We start from the raw sequence: 21,664 nt of genomic DNA, 5'->3' as shown, positions 1-21,664 counted from the left end.
TCATCATGTTAAATGAAATAAGTCAGGCACATGTACGCAAATATCACATATTTTCACTCATATGTAGGAGCTAAAAAAATGGATCTCAACGAGGTTGAGAGTAGAATGGTAGTGACCAGGGGCCTGTAAGGAAACCAGGGGAAATGAACATAAGTTGGTTAATAAGCACCAAAATACTGTTAGGTAGAAGGAATAGATTCTGGTATTTGATATACAGTAGGGAAATTATAATTAACAATCATGTGTTGTATATTTCAAAATAGCTAGATGGGAAGAATTGTAATGTTTCTAATAAAAAGAGAAGATAAATATTTGAGTTGGTGGATATCCCATTTGCCCTGATTGATAATTACTCATCGCATATGTGCATCAAAATATCACATGTATCCCCAAGATACGTATAACTATGATACCTCAATAAAAAGTACCAAAAATTTTAGATAGCATATTTACAAAGGAGATGTAGTGTACCTACTGTATATTACGTAACATCACCAGCAGAGTCTGAGGTAGCACTTTAAAATCTAAAACATTGTATCAGTTAGCTATTATCTCAATAATTCATCATAACAAAACACTCCAAAACTCGATGGCTTACAAAAGCAACCATGTTTTTCTTATTTCATAGCTCTGTGGGGATGCTGTTCTGTATTTCTTCTCATTCTTTCAGGATCACTGATTCCCCGGGGCAGGCCTTCTCATGGTGAATAATGGGAAGGCCAAAGGCCAGACAAACTCAAATCTCATCAGCACATTTAACACCTCTGCTCTCATCAGCTCCCCTCACATTCCATTGGCCAAAGCCAGTCATATGACTAAGTCCAACATTAGGGAAATATATTTCTTCCGATGGGGGAGAAGGTAGGTGAAGTGTTGCTATAAAATACTCAAATTAATATAACATAGTAACATTTCAGTAAAACTTATGAATATCTCTGCATTCAGTGGGATAAATAAAAATTATAAATAGCCCCAAGATAGCTTGGTTTTTAGAATCTTTTGGATTTTATATTTCAGATGAAAATCTCCATCAAGCCCTTGTGATCTTTCCTCTCTTGTTCTTTTACTCTGTAATTCCTACTCCTGAGACCAAGTGCTTCAGTAAGGATGGCCTTCCCTCTGCTTAAGGCAGGCAAAAGCTACTGTTGCTACATGTCTCCTAATGTCCTTCAAGGCATATAGGTCATATACTTCTTTTGTTACCCTCACAGGACCTAACAGAAGCTCCAGGCCCTTAGGAAGCTCATAAGAGAAATGCTTATGCAATTGTATTATAACATCAGTGAAGCCTATAGACCCCATGCAAGCCAATCGTGAAAAGGTGTGAGGATGCTAAGCCTTAAGGACATTTTCTATCATTCAGTTCTTGCATCTCATCCACTTCTACTCTATAAGCGCTCTCTTCTTAAAGAATATCTTAACAGCTTGCAGCTGTGTTAATCAAACTTCACATTCTCTCTTTATTAAATAACTCACACTTCCACATTTTTAAACAAAATGAGATAGTTACTTTGACTTCAACAATAGTCTCCTAAAATAAAGGGGGGAAAAGTTGGCATTAGAGTTATACTAACATCTAAGGCCAAGTAATTAGTGACTCTACTCTTTTTCTATTCCCTTAGTTATCTGAGAATCATGTATCTAAGAAGGTTTGAAGTAGGGCTGTGCATTTGTGTTTAAAGTGGAACATTGCCCAGTAACAGTGCTGTCTGCTGTATATCTGTCCCTAACTCTTCTGGCCTAAAGTGTAATTAAAATAAAGAGCTATTACAACCGAATGGTTATTACTTATTTCATGTTACAGTAGGTTGGTTGATGTCTTCTTAAGAAATAAATAACTCAACTTCACCTTGAAGTGTTTTTCCGATGTCCCAATGCGATTCTTGAGTGACAAAATCATGGTTTCTTAAGTTTTGGAAGGAAGATGAAATAAACCAGAAGATTTATGAAAGAAGAACCATAGAAAATTGCTGAGTTACCAGCAACTGAACCAAACAAAAGAGTTTAAACAAATAATTTATTTTTAAAGCTACATCGTAAAAAATGATGAATCAAAGATAAATAAATCAATAGAAGCTTTGTAGGTCTCAAAGGAGATCTCTGGGCATATTTCATAAGTTGACACAAATTCTCCACCACTTTTTAAAATTAGCTGGTTTATTTTATTACAGCAGCAATAAGGCTCAAAATTTTAAAATAAACAAAATAAGAAAGTATAAATTAAAACATCAAATTTCCCTACCTTCTATCTTCTCCTTCTCTGTAACCACGGACGAAACCTCTGGTAACATTTTCTTCCATTTATGGCCATTGAGAACATTTCACTTTCAGTGTTTATATTAATTTGCTCAGGCTGCCATAACAAAATACCTCAGTCTGGGCAGCTTAAACAGCAGAAATTTATTTTCTCGCAGTTCTGGAGGCTAATGTCCAAGGTCAAGATGTCAGCAGCTTTAGTTTCTTCTGAGACCTCTCCTTGGCTTGCAGTTGGCTGCCTTATTTCTAAGCCCTCACATTGATTTTCTGTTTGCTCACATCCTTGGTGTGCCTCCAGTGTCTTAATCTCCTCTTCTTTACAAGGACACCAGTTGGATTGGATTAGGACTCACACTAACAGTTTCATTTTAATTTAGCAACCCTTTTAAAAGCTTTATTTCCACAGACAGTCACATTTTCAGGTACGGAGAGTGAGGGTTTTCACATACAAATTTTAGGAAAAGACGGCTCAGCCCATAACACTCTCTTAAAAAGCAAGCAATGCTACAGCAAAATGATGAAATTCCTGTACACATATCTTTGAACACTTTTGCAGGCACATGGGTAAGATAAATTTCAATTTGGGGGTCAAAGGGTACGCTCAGCAATAATTTAGATAGATGTTGATAAATTTCCTACAAAAGGTTTATAATAATTTATTCTATCAACGATATATAGACCTGCATAGTTCCCTTCAGCTTTGGGCTTACTTAACCTTTTAATAGTCTTAATTGGATAAAAAAATACTTTGTTCTTCTTTAGTTTATGTATTTTAAAATATTAATATGGTTAAGTATCTTTTCAGGTGTTAATTGCCCGCTAATATTTTTTCCACGAACTCCCTTGCCCATTTTTTTTTTCTATTGGGTTATATATCTTTGTTTTTGTTTTTGTTTTTGATTTGGAGACAGGATTTCACTCTGTCACCCAGATAGAGTGCAATGGTGCAATCATGGCTCACTGTGGCTTCAAACGTCAAAGCTCAAACAATCCTCCTGCTTCAGCCTCCCCAGTAGCTGAGACTGCAGGTACATGCCACCACTCCCAGTTAATTTTTGAATTTTTCTTTTGTAGAGGCCATAGGGTCTGGCTGTGTTGACCAGGCTGGTTTCAAACTCCTGGCCTCAAGGAATCCTCCAGCCTCAGCCTCCCAAAGTGCTGGGATTACAGGTTTGAGCCACCGTGCTCAGCCGTACCTTTTATTTATTTATTTGGAAGAATTTTTTTTTTTTTATATTAAGGTGACTTGTCGTATTTGTTGCAAATATTTTTTCCCAATACGTGCTTGTCTTCTATTTGACCTTTTTTCACTGCGGAGTGTTAAAATTGATATAAGTTGAAAATGTTAAGATTAAAATGTAGATATTAATCTTTTTCTTTTGACTTGAGGACTTTGAAATAAGTTTAGAAAGGCATTTCCCATACAAAATTTATGTTTGGATTAGTATTATTCATGTTCTTGCCTATTATTTTGTGATTTCTTTTATTCACATCTTAATGGAGAGGAAGTAAGGGTAAAATCCAGGTTTATGTTTATCAAATGTTCAATCAGTATTACCAACATTATTTATTTAACAATTTATATTTTTTATTTATTAAAAATGTGACTTTTATCATTTATCATTAAACTCAGACAATTACTCCAGATTATTTATGGATTTGTTCATTCATCTGATTGATCTTTTTGTCTATTTGAGGTCAGAAAGAAAGTTCAGATACTTTAATGCAACACTTTATCTGGTGTACTCAACTCACCTCATGACTCTTCTCTTTTCAAATATTTTCCTATGTGTTTCTTTTGTCATATAAATTTTAGCATAATTTAGTCCAAATTTCAAAAATCTTCAAAAACCTTTGTTTATATTTTTGATAGGAATTGCATTATAGTTTAGATTAATTCAAAAATAATTGTCTTTCAAAATATTGATTCATCAGATGGAAACCATCATTCTCAGCAAATTATCACAAGAACAGAAAACCAAACACCGCATATTCTCACTCATAAGTGGGAGTTGAACAAGGAGAACACATAGACACAAGGGAAGGGAACACCACACATCAGGGACTGTTGGAGGGTGGGGGGCTAAGGGAGGGACAGCATTAGGAGAAAGACCTAATGTAGATGATGGGTTGATGGGTGCAGCAAACCACCATAGCACGTGTATACCTATGTAACAAAACTGCACATTCTGCACATGTATCCCAGAACTTAAAGTATATATTAAAAAACTTGTATAAAGAGAAGTGACATAGGAACATAAACTTTAGAAAAATGTTACTAATCAGATAACTTTGAGTAAACCACTTAATCCCACTAAAAAACAGATAGGTAGGTAGGTAGACAGATAGATAGATTCATCTATCCAAACAAAGGATGTCTTTTCATTTAACTCCTTTTTAAAAATTTTGCCTCAGTGAAATTTTAAATTTTCATGCTTTCTTATTAGATGCATTCCTAGAATAGTTGTTGTGAATGAGATATTCTTTTCCATTCTACTTTCTAGCAGATAATCATTATTCTAAAGTAAAGTAATTGACTTTTTTTTTTTTTTTTTTTTTTGAGGCGGAGTGTGGCTTTGGCCCAGAGGCGGGGGTGCAGTGGTGAGCTCAGCTCACTGCAAGCTCCGCCTCCCGGGTTTACGCCATTCTCCTGCCTCAGCCTCCCGAGTAGCTGGGACTACAGGTGCCCGCCACGTCGCCCGGCTAGTTTTTTGTATTTTTTTAAGTAGAGATGGGGTTTCACTGTTAGCCAGGATGGTCTCGATCTCCTGACCTCGTGATCCGCCCATCTTGGCCTCCCAAAGTGCTGGAATTACAGGCTTGAGCCACCGCGCCCGGCCTACTTTTTTTTTTTTTTTCTTTAGATGGAGTCTCACTCTGTCACCCAGGCTGGAGTGCAGTGGCACAATCTTGGCTCACTGCAACCTCCACCGCCTCGGTTCAAGCAATTCTTCTGTCTCAGCCTTCCGAGTAACCAGGACTATAGGTGCACACCACCATGCCTGGCTACTTTTTTGTAGTTTTAGTAGAGATGGGGTTTCACCACGTTGGCCTGGCTGTCTGGATCTCCTGACCTCATGTGATCTGCCTCAGCCTCCCAAAGTGCTGGGATTACAGGCATGAACCACTGCATCTAGCCAAGTAATTGACTTTTAATTATTATGATTAGTTTTATTATTCCTTGGATTATTTTTATTTGAATTTTTAGGTTTATAATTATATCAATCACATGTAATTCTAAGTTTGTTTCCTTCTTGTTTCTCTTTTTATTCTCTTGTTCAATTGCAATGGGTAGCAAATCCAAAATAAATATAAAATAATAATGGTGACTTCAATTCTAGATTGTACTACAGAAATTCACCAATACAATAAAGCAAGCAAACAAAATGAAAACTATAAAGTTTGGAAACAAACATGTAAAAGTATTATTGTTCATATATGACATGATTGTTTATGTAAAAAATTGAAAGAATCTACAAATTATAAGAATACATTTATCTTGTAAGGTCAGTGGATAGAAGGTTGATATAGAAAATCAATTTTATTTATATGTACTACACAACTAGAAAATTTTTAAAAAGTAATGCTTTTTATAATAGCACTGGAATTTTCTGTGTTTGGATATAAAAGTAATAAAAGTAGTACAATATCTCTTCCTTAAAAATAATAAAATATAGACTGGGTGCAGCATTTCATGACTGTAATTCCAGCACTTTGGGAGGCTGAAGTGGAAGTATCACTTGAGGTCAGAATTTTGAGACCAGCCTGGGCAAGATAGCCAGACCCCATCTCTAAATAAATAAACATATATATATATAAAGTTAGCTGGGAGTGGTGGCTCGTACCTGTATTCCTAGCTACGGGTAGGCTTAGGCAAGATAATCACTTGAGCCCAGGAGATTGTGACTGCAGAGAGCTATGATTGTGCCACTTCAGTCCAGCCTAGGTGACAGAGTGAGACCTTGTCTCAAAAAAGAAAAGATAAAATATGGCCAAGAAAAATGTCTAAAAGACCCTTTTAAATCAAATGGAAGAAATCACATGTTTATTGATTGCAAGCTCAATAAACTTGCAATCTTGATGCCTGTTCCTGAAAACTTGATGCCTGTTCCTGATAAACACCATTAAAAAAAACAAAACAAAACAGAAAAGACATGTCACAGACCAAGAGACGATATTTTCAATACAAATCTTGAAAAGGGATCTGCATCCAGAATATATAAAGAACTTCTACAAATAAGGAAAAACAAAAATGGTGATCAATTTAAAAAATAGAAAAAAGACTTGGACAGATATTTTACAAAAGAGGATATCTCAGTGAACAAAAGGCAACAGCATAGTCATCACAGAATACATATTTAAACTCTAATCATATACTTGTATATCCCCACCAGAATGGCTAAAATTAAAAAGACTGACACTGCTAAGTGTTAATGAAGATGTGGAACAATTGGAACTTGATTTGCTACTGTAAATGCATGTTGGCATATCTACTTTGGAAAATTATTGCAGTATACAGTAACATTAAGTACACCCATATTTCTATAGCCCAGCAATTCTTCTTTTGCATAGATATTTAACACAATGGAATAGTCATGTCAACCAAAAGACAAATACAAGAATGCTTACAGTAGCTTTATTCATAATAGCAAAAAACTGAAAGAAACTCAAATGTCACATAAATTGTGATAATACTTACACAATGAAATGAAGTAAGCAAAATACTGCTACATGCAATAGCAAAAATGAGTATCAGAGACATCATGTTGGGCAGCAAATGCTAGTTACAAAAGAATACAAATACATAGTATGAAGCTCAAAAATAAGAAAAACAGATCAATGGTGAGAAATGTGAAAAAAGTGAATTTTTCACACAACTTTAGGATTAAGAAGGGATCATCAGCTGGCAGGGAGCACAGAAAAACCTTTTGAGATGGTAGAAATGTTTTGTATCTTGATCTGGGTGGTTCCATATCTTATATATTTATTTGTTATGGGCTGAATTGTGCCCCTCCCCCAATTTATATGTTGAAATCCCAACTCCCAGTACTAAAGAATGTGACCATGTTGGAATACAAGGTCTTTAAAGAGGTGATTAAGTTAAAAGAGGCCTTTAGAATACGGCTGTAGCCCAACATGACTGACATCCTTATAAGAAGAAGAGGAAGCCGGGCACAGTTGCAGATACCTATAAACCCAGCTATTTCAGAACCTGGGGCAGGAGGACCGCTGGAGTCCATCAAACCTGGGCAACACAGCAAGAGCCCATTTCAAAAAAAAGGAGAGGAGAGAAGATATCAGGGGTACAGCACACACCCAAAGGAAAGACCCTGTGAAGAGGCAGCAAGAGGGTGGTCATCTGCAGACTGAGGAGACAGGCCTCAGGAATCCAAGGTGCCCACCCCGTCGACACCTTGTTCTTGGACCTCCAGCCTCCAGAACCGTGAGAAAATAAATTTGTCTTGTTTAAGTCTCACAGTCTGTGATGTTTTGTTATTGTGGCCTGGTATAGTTTGGAACTGTGTCTCCTCCCAAATCTCATGTCAAATTGTAATCCCCAGTGTTGGAGGAGGGGCCTGGTGGGAAGTGATTGGATCATGGAGGAGATTTCCCCCTTGCTGTTCACGTGATAGTGAGTGAGTTCTCACAAGATCTGGTTGTTTCCCCCTTTGCTCGCTTCTTCCTGCTCCAGACATGTAGGACATGCTTGCTTCCCCTTTGCTTTCCGCTATGATAGTAAGTTTCCTGAGGCCTCCCCAGTTATGCTTCTTGTACAGCCAGTGAAACTGTGAGCCAATTAAACCTCTTTCCTTTATAAATTACTCATTTCAAGTATTTCCTTTTTTGTTGTTGTTTTGTTTTGTTTTGAAACAGGGTCTCACTCTGTTGCTCAGACTAGAGTGCAGTGGTGTGATCTCACTCTGTCTCGCTCTGTCACCCAGACTGGAATGCACTGGCGCAATCCCTGCTCACTGCAACCTCCACCTTCTGGGTTCAAGCAATTCTCCTGCGTCAGTCTCCTGAGTAGCTGGGACCACAGGCATGCACCACCACGCCTGGCTAATTTTTGTATTTTTAATAGAGATGGGGTTTCACCATGTTGGCCAGGCTGATCTCACCATAACCTCTGACTCCCATGCTCCCTGCCTCAGCCTCCCAAGTAGCTGGGATTACGCACCACTACCACCCGGCTAATTTTTGTATTTTTAGTAGAGACAGGGTTTCACCATGTTGGCCAGGCTGGTCTTGAACTCCTGACCTCAAATGATCTACTTGCCTCGGCCTCCCAAACTTCTGGGATTACAAGTGTGAGCCACTACTCCCGGCCCTCAAGTATTTCTTTATAGCCATGTGCGAACAGACTAATACACAGCCCTAGCAAACTAATACAGTATTCATATGTAAAAATTCATCAATGTGTGCTCCTATGATTTGTGTACTTTAGTGTATGTAAGTTATATAGCAACCAATTAATTGTTTTCTTCTAGCAAACAGCTCAAATCACTCCTAACACATCTATTCTACTCCTCATCACAAACCTGTGTCATAGTTTATTCATCATTTTCTGCATGGCCCATTACTATTTCTGATTGTATTTTAACTCTACCTTAGCTTTTTCAGCTGTAGCATTTTGCTTTATTTTTCTAAAGATAAGAAGAGAAATGGTGGGAGAGTGTAGAATTAGTACAATCTTGTTATTTTGAGCACTTCAGTGAGCTATAAATTAGGGTCTGTCTTCTAGATCTACTGATAATTGTTTGAACAACTTTGGATGCTTCTACTTCTGGTTTCCCTCATGGAAAATGGTGATAATCATAATTAGCCAGATCTCCAAGGTTGTAAATATTACTAAGATAGCATCTTAAAATTGGTGCTATACAAATACAGAAGACATCATTCTTCTCAGTTCAGTAATAAATATGGCTTAATCTAACATCATCTCTCCACCCTCGTTGTATTCCTATTTCAAGTCACCGTAGGTCTCCAAAGCAATATGCTGGAAACACAAAGGTGCGTGCCAACTCTTCAGCCAGATGTATGGTCTTTAGGGGTTACTGCTTCCTGATTTTACCCCTTGCTCGTTGAGATTTTTCCTTTTTGTCTATCTGGAGAACACCTACTCATATTTTAAAACTTATCTGGATCTCTAAAGATTTATCTGAACTCTTTCCTCTCTTCTAATATAAAATAAACCACTCTTTTCTTGTTCCTACTTTCAATACCAATGTTGCTTCATGTGGAAATATGAGGATGACTACTAGTACTGCTAACCATATCTGCCCTTTAATGTTACCATGTCCCAGGCACTGATCTAAGTTCTATATATATATATAAACTTGAAATCCTAATAGCAATCATATAATGTTCATACTATAGAAACAAGAGGCATAAATTGTTTAAATGCATTTCCTAAAGTCACACGGGAAGTAAACGGCAAAGTCAGGCTTTGGACAAATTCTGTCTGGCTCTAGCATCTGTTCTCTTAACCTCTGTGCAATTCTACCTGTCCCGTTATTGTGCTTCTGGCTTTTTAACCCCCTTTCCTTTTCTAGACTTTCATGTTCTTCAGGGCAGAAACATTCTCTGATGTATCTAGTGTCCTGCACATATTAGGTGCTCAATAAACATTTGGTGAATGGGTAAATGGTATATTATTCAAGAGAGACACCTTCACTCTTATACTGAAAACATGCCTTCAAATTTGTATTAAATAGTCTGAGGAATCTAGAATTTCAAGGAATTCTGAAACAAGTTTCTTTTTTTTTTTTTTTTGAGACGGAGTCTTACTCCGTCCCCCTGGCTGGAGTGCAATGGCGCGATCTCGGGACACTGCAAGCTCCGCCTCCCGGGTTCACGCCATTCTCCTGCCTCAGCCTCCTGAGTAGCTGGGACTACAGGCGCCCGCCACCGCGCCTGGCTAATTTTTTTGTATTTTTAGTAGAGACGGGGGTTTCACCGTTTAGCCAGGATGGTCTCGATCTCCTGACCTTGTGATCCGCCCGCCTCTGCCTCCCAAAGTGCTGGGATTACAGGCGTGAGCCACCGCGTCCCGCTAGAAACAAGTTTCTTAGAAGAGTACATACATACCCTTTTGTAGTGAATATTCACTTCCAGGTACTCTGGGAAAACATTTGAATTTTTATTTGGCTTTCTTTAAGCAAAGTTCATTTGCAAAGATAATCAAGGGGAAAAGTATTGCCTACCTCATAGCAAGTACTGTGAAGATTAAATGAAGTAAAACATGTAATATATTCAGAGCAGTGCCTGGTACATAGAAAAACTAAAGGAATATCACTGTTACTGTTATTAGAATCAAAGACAGAAGAGAGTAACTGGTAAGTGCATGGACTTTGATACCACACTGATTGGATTCAAAGCCTAGCTAGGGTTTATTAGTTATGTGATCTTGGGTAAGTTACTAATCTTCTCTGGGCCAATGTTTCTCCAGTGTGTAAAATAGAATAATAATAGTATGTGTCTCAAGTGGTTGTGGTGAAGATAAAATGTTCTAAGTGATATATATGAGTTTATTTAGAACATTTAATCCTCACCACAAGTATTTGAGATGCATACTATACCTATTTTGCTTCTGTTATATATTAATATATTTCATCTGTCTACTTGTCTATCTATCTCACTTCAAAAGTGCCCATCACTTAGCATGTATGTGTTTAGTGTTATTATTATGCCATATTATTTATGACACCTGACAAATAATATGTTCAGTACCTGTTGACTACATTAATTTGAAAGTCTAGGATGATTTCTAGGTTTTCATCTTGAGCCTCTGGATGGCCAGCAGTTTAAAATAGGTAATACAAGAGGAGGAATACCATGGGATCACAACTTGGTGGTGCCACTTTAGGAGTGAACTGATCTGTCCCAACGATTATGTTACAAGGGGAAAGATCTGAGCTTAGCGGTGAGTTACACACCACAAAGTACAAGGTCCCACATTGATGAGTCGGGGAACAAAAGATAATCTAAAGTAACTAGATCTTAGAGTACTCTATGAGAGTTTGCTAGATACGGGCTTAAAAAGATAGGCTTTATTTATGGGCAATCAGACGATACTGCCAACCTCTATTCAGAACAGAGAAAAACAGACAAGTGTTTTGTAAATGACCACATTTTGAAAACTGTTTGAAAACTGACCATATTATCTATCACAAGAAACCAGAGATTGGAGGCCTGATTGTGAAGTCTTCAATAGTCTAAACTGGAGATATTATAGCGGTCTAGACTTGCAGATCAGTGAGGATGGAGAAGAGATGCTAGCTCACTGTGAATAAGGGAGGTACAGACTGGTCAAGATAACTGGAAGTGTCGGTAATGAATCTAGGATGGCCTTGAGATATGTAAGTCGGGTGGCTAGTTGGAGAGTCAGGAAATCTCTGAGATAGGGAAGGCCTCTGGTTGATTTGGAGATGCATGTGGTTTGTCTGGGCAGAGAAGTCTAGGAAGCAGTTGTTTATATGAGTCTAAAGTTCAGACAAGAGGTCAGGGCTGTAGGTAAAGATTTGCCCACAGACCCTATGAAAAGAAGAGTTGAAGGAGAGAATACTCCAAAATACAGTATTGACTCTCAGGGAGTTGGTAGAGGAAACGGAGCCAGCAAAAGAGAGAGAAGGAGATGTTAAGAGAAGTAGGAGGGGAACTGAAAGAAAAAAGTTACTGAAGCTGAGGAGGTGAGGAGAGATTTTTCTGGAGGGAAGAAGGTTACATTTCAGAGACCTCCGGTAGGATAAGCACCAAGGTCACTTCATGAGCTTCATCAGAGCAGTCAGTAGAATGCTGGGTGTGGAATCTAGATTGTCTGCAGATGGCCACAGAGGGAATGGGAAGTGAGACTATAAAGTCAGCAAATAGGAACTATTGTTCCTAGAAGTCTTTTTTTGTTTTGTTTTGCTTTGTTTTGAGATGGAGTTTCACTCTTGTTGCCCAAGCTGGAGTGCAATGGTGCTATCTTGGCTCACCGCAACCTCTGCCTCCTGGGTTCAAGCAATTCTCCTTCCTCAGCCTCCCGAGTAGCTGAGATTACAGGTGCCCACCACCACACCCAGCTAATTTTTTGTATTTTTAGTAAAGACGGTTTCACCGTGTTGGCCAGGTTGGTCTTGAACTCCTGACCTCAGGTGAGCTACTGGAGCTACTGTGCCTGGCCCCTAGAAGTCTTATGGTAAAGGAAAGAAGCCCATGAAGGCAATGGGTTAAGGAGCTGTAGAGTGAAGGGAAAGATCTTTTTTAGGATGAGGAACGCTCGAGAGTAAGATTGAGGAAAGGCATGAAAAAAGATCTCTGAAGATATCATAGAAGGTGACAGGAGGTAATTAATAACAACAGCTAACCATTACTACATTCGTGCCATGTGCTAAGTACGCTCTGTAGTGAGTAGTTTTCACTCACTGACTCATTTAATCCTTACTATCATCCTGGAGGCAGGGACTATTGCTATTGTCTTCATTTGTCACAGGGGGAAACCGAGGTACAGACAGGCTTGGTAACTTGCTCAAGGTTACACAGCCAGTACTGTAAATTGCAGAGCCAGAAGTTCAAACTCAGGCAGTCTGGTTGCAGAGTATATGCTCTTCACCATTAAGCTGTACTGACCAGTTCTCTAAAATGGGTCTAAGAGCTTGGTCCAAGAAGTGGCTCATTGCTTCCTTGGAGACAAGGCAGAGAAGATACTTGTCAGTTTGAAGGCTGAGAATGTTTATACTTAATGGCCCCCACCTCTCCTTGTCCCATAAAATAGAACATCTATTGAGAGAGAAAGATGAAGAAGCATGAAAGCTTAGAAGCCAAGACCTGGAAAAGCCACTGGGATTCTACTAGAATTAAATAAAGAGACTTCTGAGTAAAACAGAGTCCTTTGACCTTAACAAATGTATAATACACCGAAGTGGATATGACAAGTGCCCAAATAACTATAATCTGGGGCAATATGTGTGAAGGGACATAATAGACATAGAAAGTTAGTTGTGGCCGGGCGCGGTGGCTCAAGCCTGTAATCCCAGCACTTTGGGAGGCTGAGACGGGCAGATCACGAGGTCAGGAGATCGAGACCATCCTGGCTAACACGGTGAAACCCAGTCTCTACTAAAAAAATACAAAAAAAACTAGCCGGGCGAGGTGGTGGGCGCCTGTAGTCCCAGCTACTCGGGAGGCTGAGGCAGGAGAATGGCCTAAACCCGGGAGGCGGAGCTTGCAGTGAGCTGAGATCCGGCCACTGTACTCCAGCCTGGGCGACAGCGCGAGACTCCGTCTCAAAAAAAAAAAAAAGAAAGTTAGTTGTATGAGGGTTCACCAAGGGAGACACTGTGTCAGGTTATGGGGTAGAAGGATCAAAAGCATCTCAAAGTATGTGTAATATTTGAAAGACAGAGTTTCAATAAGCAATCCAGGAGTCTTAATATTTTTCCAACAGACAGCTTACTAAGAGCAGGTTTCAATGAGAACATTGTTGATAGCAATTACAGGAAACTGGAGTTGAGGGCAATGTGGCACAGAGGAGAAAGAGTCTCTGACCAGGGCAGGATGAGAGGGCAGGGGTTGAGGGCATTGAACCTCACTTTTCTGACTAAATAACAGTATCCACCTCCAAGATTATCCTTTTCCTCCTCCACCTCCTCTAGTTTATCCTTGCTATTGAGTGCTTAGCAAATGCCTGGAATTTTGCTAAGCTCTTTATTTTTTCCATCTATCTATCTATCTATCTATCTATCTATCTATCTATCTATCTATTGATATGAAGTCTTGCTCTGTCGCCCAGGCTGGAATGCATTAGCATGATACCCGCTTACTGCAACCTCCACCTTCCGGGTTCAAGCAAGTCTCCTGCCTCAGCCTCCTGAGTAGCTGGGACTACAGCTGTGCATCACCACGCCTGGCTAATTTTTGTATTTTTAGTAGAGATGGGGTTTCACTATGTTGGCCAGGCTGATCTCGAATTCCTGACCTCAGGTGATCCACCCACCTTGGCCTCCCAAAGTGCTGGGATTACAGGCGTGAGCCACCACGCCCAGCCAACTCTTTATATATTGAATGTATTTGATCCTCATCACAGAATTTGTGAAGATAACATCATCTCCATTTCACAGGTGACTTAGCTGAGGCTCTGAGAGGTTAAGTTACTTTCCTGAAGTCTCAGAGCTAGATGATGGTTAAGCCAGAATTCCACCAACATCTGTTTGATCCTAAATCCTTGCTTCTCATACTGCCTCTCATAATTGAGTAACAGCACCTGGCATATAGGAGATGTCCAATAAATTTATAATGGACATTAATAATAACTAATGGATATATGTCAAACAACATGTGGTACTCGGTGGGGGTTATTAAAATGTTTAAAGTGGACAGAACCCTGTTCTGCATATGCACCCCAGAACTTAAAGTAAAATAATAACAACAACAATAATAATAATTTTAAAAGTGAACAGAAACCAAGGTACCCTTGTGGGATTAGGAGAAAAGGAAAAAACTCACTGTTTTCTCTCTTTAGTGAATACTTACTTATATTAAACTTACTATGTGTCAGGCACTGTTTTAAACACTTTATACAAATAAACCTTCTTAATATTCATTACAATCTCATTTACAGATGAGAAAACTGAGGTACAAAACAATTAACCTAACTGGCCCATGCACACAGCTAGTAAGTGGCAAAGTCAGGTGATCTGGCTCTGGAGCCCGTGCTGGGAACCATGCTGTCTCTGTAAGGGTCAAATGGAGCCAAGCGTGGAGGACCTTGTGCATCAAGCTAAGGAGAGCAATCTTTGTCCTTTGCTTTCTCCAGTCTGAGGTCTCTTCTATGCCTCTTACAGCAGTCATTCTTTTTTTTTTTTTTTTTTTTGAGATGGAGTTTCGCTCTTGTTGCCCAGGCTGGAGTGCAATGGCACCATCTCGGCTAACCACAACCTCCGCCTCCCAGGTTCAAGTGATTCTCCTACCTCAGGCTCCCGAGTAGCTGAGATTCCAGGCATGCGCCACCACGCCCGGCAATTTTGTATTTTTAGTAGAGACGGGGTTTCACCATGTTGGCCAGGCTGGTCTCAAACTCCCGATCTCAAGTGATCTGCCTGCCTCGGCCTCCCAAAGTGCTGGGATTACAGGCGTGAGCCACTGCAGTCATTCTTTAAGACTTAACCTCTCAGCTAATAGAGTCATTGTATCACCAATACCCTTTCAACCACATGAGATTATAAACTTTGTGAGAGTAAAAGATATCTGTCATTTTTGCATTTGTGTCCCAGCACTTGCCAGATACCTGGCATATGGTCAACACATAATAAACATTTATGGAATAAATGGAAGAAAGCTTCATCAAATCATTCATGCTTCAGGTATCAGATAGGACATACGTTCAAGCCCATTCATTTTGCTGTAAAGGAATAAATGAGACTGGGTAATTTATTTTCATTTATTTATATTTAGTGTTATTCTTTTTAATGTAACTATTATTTTAAGTTCAGGGGGTACCTATGCAGGTTTGTTACATAGGTATACTCATGTTATGGGGGTTTGTTGTACAGATTATTTCATCACCCAGGCATGAAGCCTAGTACCTATTAGTTATTTTTCCTGATCCTCTCCCTCCTCCCACCCTCCACCTCTGATAGGCCCTAGGGTGTGTTGTTCCCCTCCATGTGTCCATGTGTTCTCATCATTTAGCTCCCACTGGTAAGTAAGAACATGCAGTATTTATTCGGTTTTCTGTTCCTGCATTAATTTGCAAAGGATAATGGCCACTAGGTCCATCCATGTTCCTGCAAAGGATATGATCTTGTTCTTTGTTATGGCTGCATAGTATTCCATGGTGTATATGCACCACATTTTATCTAGTCCACCATTGATGGGCATTTGGGTTGATTCCATGTCTTTGCTATTGTGAATAGTGCTACAATGAACATACATGTGCATGTGTCTTTATGATAGAATGATTATATTCCTTTGGGCATATACCCAGTAATGAGATTACTGAGTCAAATGGAAGTTCTGTCTTTAGGTCTTTGATGAATCACCACACTGTCTTCCACGATGGCTGAACTAATTTACATTCCCACCAACAGGGTAAAAACATTCCTTTTTCTCTGCAACCTCTCCAGCATCTGTTTTTGTTGTTGTTGTTGTTGTTGTTTTGTTGTTGTTGTTGGTTTTTTTTTTGGCTTTTTAGTAATAGCCATTCTGACTGCTGTGAGATGGTATCTCATTGTAGTTTTTATTTTCACTTCTCTAATGATCAGTGATGTTGAGCTTCTTTTCATATGCTTGCTGGCCACACGTATGTCTCCTTTTGAAAATTGTTCATATCCTTTGCCCACTTTTTTAACGACGTTGTTTGTTTCCTTTCTTGTACATTTGTTTAAGTTCCTTACATATGATGAATAGTAGACCTTTGTGAGATACATAGTTTGCAAAAATTTCCTCCCATTCTCTGGATAGACTGGGTAATTTATAAAGAAAAAAGGTTTATTTGGCTCATAATTCTGCCAGCTGGAATATTGGGCATCTGGTGGCAGCCCCAGACTGTTTCCACTTATGGGGGAAGGCAAAGGAGAGTTGGCATCTACAGAGATCATATGGTGAGTGAGGAAGTAACACCCAGGTCGCCTGGGAACTAACATAGTGAGAACTCACTCACCACCCACTCCCAGGAAGGGCATTAATCTACTCATGAGGAATCCACCTCCATGACCCTAACACCTCCCATTAGGCTTCACCTCCAACCTTGGGGATCAGATTTCCATGTGAGATTTGGAAGGGTCAGATAAGCCAAACTACAGCAACATACAACAGAAATAGGAAAATGTTTGCCCTCATACATTGTTGTCTTAAAATGAACAGTATTCATAAAACAACTCAAACTCTTGGGCAAAGAGGGTCTTCACTGGGGATTCATATCAGGACAACAAAATAAACAAAAATATTATAAGACTCAATTTGCAGATTACCTAAGACAAAATTAATTTTATGCACTACATGTCTTTTGCTGCTGTATATTAAGAATGCCCTCAAAACACTCTAGAATTATGGTTAACAATTACTCTCATGAGTCATTTGACTTGAAAATTGATCTTCAAATTGGAAAAGCCTTTAGCGGTAAATACCAGCAAAGACAGATTGTAAACATTTAAGGCTTAATGGGAGGGAGTTTGCTCTGAGTGGGAGTTAGGTACTGAGGAAGAGAACAGAGTTGAACATATGAACAGAGGAGTAGGCAAAAAACGTTAAAACAATGCCTGTCTCAAGATTGGCAGGAAAGGGGGCTTCTGCATGAGTGTCTCCAGAGAGCTCATGGGGAAAGCAGGAGTGAGGCACCTGGGAATGCTAAAGACTTGATTTCTACTCACTTCTACAGCTCTGCAGGTTTCTTTCTTGGGTTTCTTTCCTTTGGTGGGTTCAAGGGGCGCAGCTGGCATAAAGGAGATAAGAATGAAGGCTCTGATGTAGGCTTTCCAATGAAGGCTCTATGAAGACAAGTCCTTTGTTGGGCTCACTGCTCTTCCCCAGCATCTAGATCAGTTCCTGGCTCAATGAATATTTGGTGATTGGATAAATATCAATCCAAACACCAACAAGTAGTGTGTTGCATCTACTTTAAAATCTCAGCTTCCCAGTTTGCTAGCAATGTGGCCAAGGGAATATTCCTTAACTTCTCTGAAACAGTTTTCTTCTTTTTAAAATGATTAAAATAGTACCTACCTTACAGGATTGTTGTACGGATTAATGGAGATAACATAGGTAAAGCATTTAGAAGAGTGCTTGGTACATAGAAAATAGTCAACATAAGTTCTCATTCTGTTATTGCTATAATTATTGGCATTTTTCATAGGAGCTATTAACTGCCACTGTATTTGATGTTTGAGGAATGATGTCCTCCCTCACTCCCAGCCATTCCAGTTTCTTTTCACTAATGCAAAGTAGGAGAGGTCCTTGATTTTCATGTATATTATCCTCATGCAACCTTTGCTTTTCCATGTTACATATAGGCATCCTAAGCTGTTTTTATGGTACATTGTCCTTCATGCTGAGCTACATAGTGATGATTTTGAGCTAATCTGCAATGGGGATAAAGATTGGGTTTTGGCTTGAGTCTGCGTCTATTCTTACCACATCTAGGCTAAGGTTGAGGTTAAGCCTCAGCTTCCCTTCCTGCCATTGGCCATCTATGGGAGGTCTCCCCAAACCCCTGCATAGCCAGGGACTGGAACTTGTTCATTCATCACTATTCATTAAAAAAATGTGTGTGCTGAGTCTGCCACGGTGCTGGGTGTTGTCTGCATATCACAGGAACCACTGTCCAGGGTAGATGTTTCTTGGCCTTTCTGGGTTTTCCACCTATTGCCACTCTGCACAGAGAGAAGCAGATGTCGAGGAACTTATAAGCATGACAAAGTTCAGGGGGAGATGGGGAAGAAGAGCTATCATGACATGAAGGAGCAGTCAGCTCAGCCCCCGTTTGGCCCATGCTATGAAAACTGGCAAAAAGAAAAAACCCTTTTTCCCACCTCTGCGCCAGGAACCCAACACAGGTGATCTGAAATTCTTAAACACTGGAGGCTTCCCAGCTCTCTGCTGCAGCTTCCTTCGAGCCTGAGAAACAGGGGGCTGGCTGGCTACTTCACACTGTTGATTGCCTCCCACTAGAGGCCTCTGGAAACCTGTAAAGTTTCTTACCTGCCCTTCCAGGTTGCCTGGGTTCAAAGAGGCAATTTTGTAAGAGAGACTATCATTAGGGGTTTTATAGTTTGTTTTTTGTTTTGCTCTCTGGGAACAGAATCCTCCTCCCCTATAACATGCCATATTTGTTGAGTATTCACTTTGTGTCAGGCACTGTGCTAGGCACTTTTTATTTCGTTTAATGATCACAACCCATCAGACTGGTATTATTTATTCTTTGTAAGGAATGAGAAAAGTAATTTCCCCACATTTATTTACACAGCTAGCAAGACATAAAGCTGTGACTGAATAAGCCTAATGATTGAAATATCTGTGGAACGTAAAAGAAAAGGTGAAATGAAGATCTACAGAGGAGGTGGAGATGCAAAACGGGAGGGAGACATGGGGTATTTATTAAGCAGTTGAAGATCAGGTTGAAGTGTTGGTTTTTTGAATAGTTCCTACCCACAGTTACTGTGTAAAAGGAGGCATTAAGAAAGGTCTTGTATTTCCATACAAAATAAGACAACGGGGTCCACAGAAAAAGAAGGCAGGGGTGGTATTGTTTGGGGGAAAAAGCATTTTAAAAGAAGTTTTTTTTTTTGTGTGTGTGTGTATATATATATGTGTGTGGGGGGGGGGGGTGGTGAAAAGTGACACTGAATAATAGAGTGTGAACTCACAGTGCTTGCTACATTCACAGGCACCAATTACAAGAAAATACCAACAACCATGGAGCCGTAGGGATGCCATTTATGGATAAAAGCTATTTATGAGAATGAGAAGACTCAGAGTGGGATTATTCCTCTTGTTAGGTCCCTCTGGGAAGTAAATTAGGTGTTTAAGGAGATGTATTCAATTCTTTTAGCTCTCTACATTACATTTACTGCAATGCCAATAATAATATGCTGCTCGTGGCTTCCAAAGGAGGCTTTCTCAACTCCAGAATCTGAGCCCTCCTCCGCTGTGCTGGGACTGTGAGGCACACAAAGGCTCAGATCACACTCTCCTTGTGTTGAAGGAATTTACAAGCCAGTTGGGGTAACAACACATCACATATATAGATGCGTGTGCAAAATGCACCCTAGTGTATAGATGCCAGGTAGGAATATAGTCAGTCAATTATATATAGGAATTGGGGGCGGGGGAAGAGTCATATTTACCTTCAGTTAGATATCCATTTATCCACTCATTCATTCATGCATTCATGCATTCATTCATCTATTCAATACATATGCATGGAACATCACTATGACCTTCCATATCCCAAACACTTTGAATAAAATGATGAATAAACCAGAATACCTAATTTAAAGTCTAGTGGAATGGAGTTGAAATGATCAGTTTTTATTGACAGAGTTGGATTTGTCCTTGGATCATTTCAGTCTCTGGGATAATCTACCTAATGACAATGACTCAAACTTTTCCTTGGCAGCAGGAAGTTTTTAAAACAGATGTTTCTATGCTAAAAATCACTGAGTATTATGGAAGTTCAATACTAGATGTTGCCTTATTAACACACTTGTCAAGTAAAGTTAACCACCTAGACTTCTCCTAACATATGCTTAAAGAGTAATCATAATATGATAAACATTTTAGAGCTGAGCAATAACTAATCAGTCATCAGTTTTACTAGTTTTTAAACACAAAATTATTGATTTGCCTTAAATTTCCTAAATATAACAATAATAAATATTCATATCTTACAAGAATACCATGAAGTAGTACTATTATTCCCATTTTATGGAAGAGAAAACTCTTCTGTAAAGAGTGAAGCTTTTACAGAAGCCTCAGAGTTGGTCTGTGAAGCCTCAGAGTTGGTAAGTAACTATGTAATGACCTGTTGATTCGAAACAAGGGGCAGAGCTGGGATCTGGGTTCCAAACCAGATCCAGCTGACTCTAACTGTCATGCTCTTTTCTATTCACCTGTGTTGTCCACTTGGGAAATAAAGATTCACAGTTGCTTTTAATGTTTAAAAAGATGTGATAGAAATTATATTTTTTTAAAGCAGCCCATGGTGATGAATATTACAGGTGTCTACTCCCACTCAGTTGGGCATTACTGGTAATCTCATGACAGAAGTACTGATTAGCAATTAGAAATATCCCTTTTTAATTAAAATAAGTATTTAATAAGTGCTCTCTTAAAGCAGGGGATCATCTTGGTGGAGAACCAGCATCTCATTTGTTCCTTTAGGTCAGGTGCAAGTACCTTGACATCTTGGTATCCTCGAGTGCTTAAGAAAGAAAGCCTGGAACATGTTAAAGGCTCAGTAAGTGACTTGGATAAAGAGTTGCATGAGAGAATAGATAAACAGCAACCACAGTCATGCATTGCTTAATGATGGGAATATTTTCTGAAAATGTGTTGTTAGGTGATTTGTCATTGTGCAAATGTCATAGAGGGCATTTACATAAACCTATGTAGTATAACCTACTACAGACCTAAACTACACCGTGTAGCCAGTTGCTCCTCAACTGCAAACCTGTCTGGCATGTTACTGTACTGAAGACTATAGACAACTGTAATGCAATAGTAAGTACTCTGTGTATCTAAACATATCTATAGAAAACGTATTGCAAGAATATGGTCTTATAACCTTATAGGACTATTGTCACATACACGGTATGTTGTTGTTGACTGAAACATCCTTAGCGACACATGATTGTATATCCTCAGAACTGTTAAGAACTATTAGATGTGAAGAGATGGAGTTTTGTATGCATAAAGTTTGGTGCTTGTCCTT

The sequence above is a fragment of the Papio anubis genome, chromosome 1, assembly GCF_008728515.1.
Source record: "Papio anubis isolate 15944 chromosome 1, Panubis1.0, whole genome shotgun sequence".
NCBI lineage: Eukaryota > Metazoa > Chordata > Mammalia > Primates > Cercopithecidae > Papio > Papio anubis.
This window is presented reverse-complemented; position numbering follows the sequence as displayed.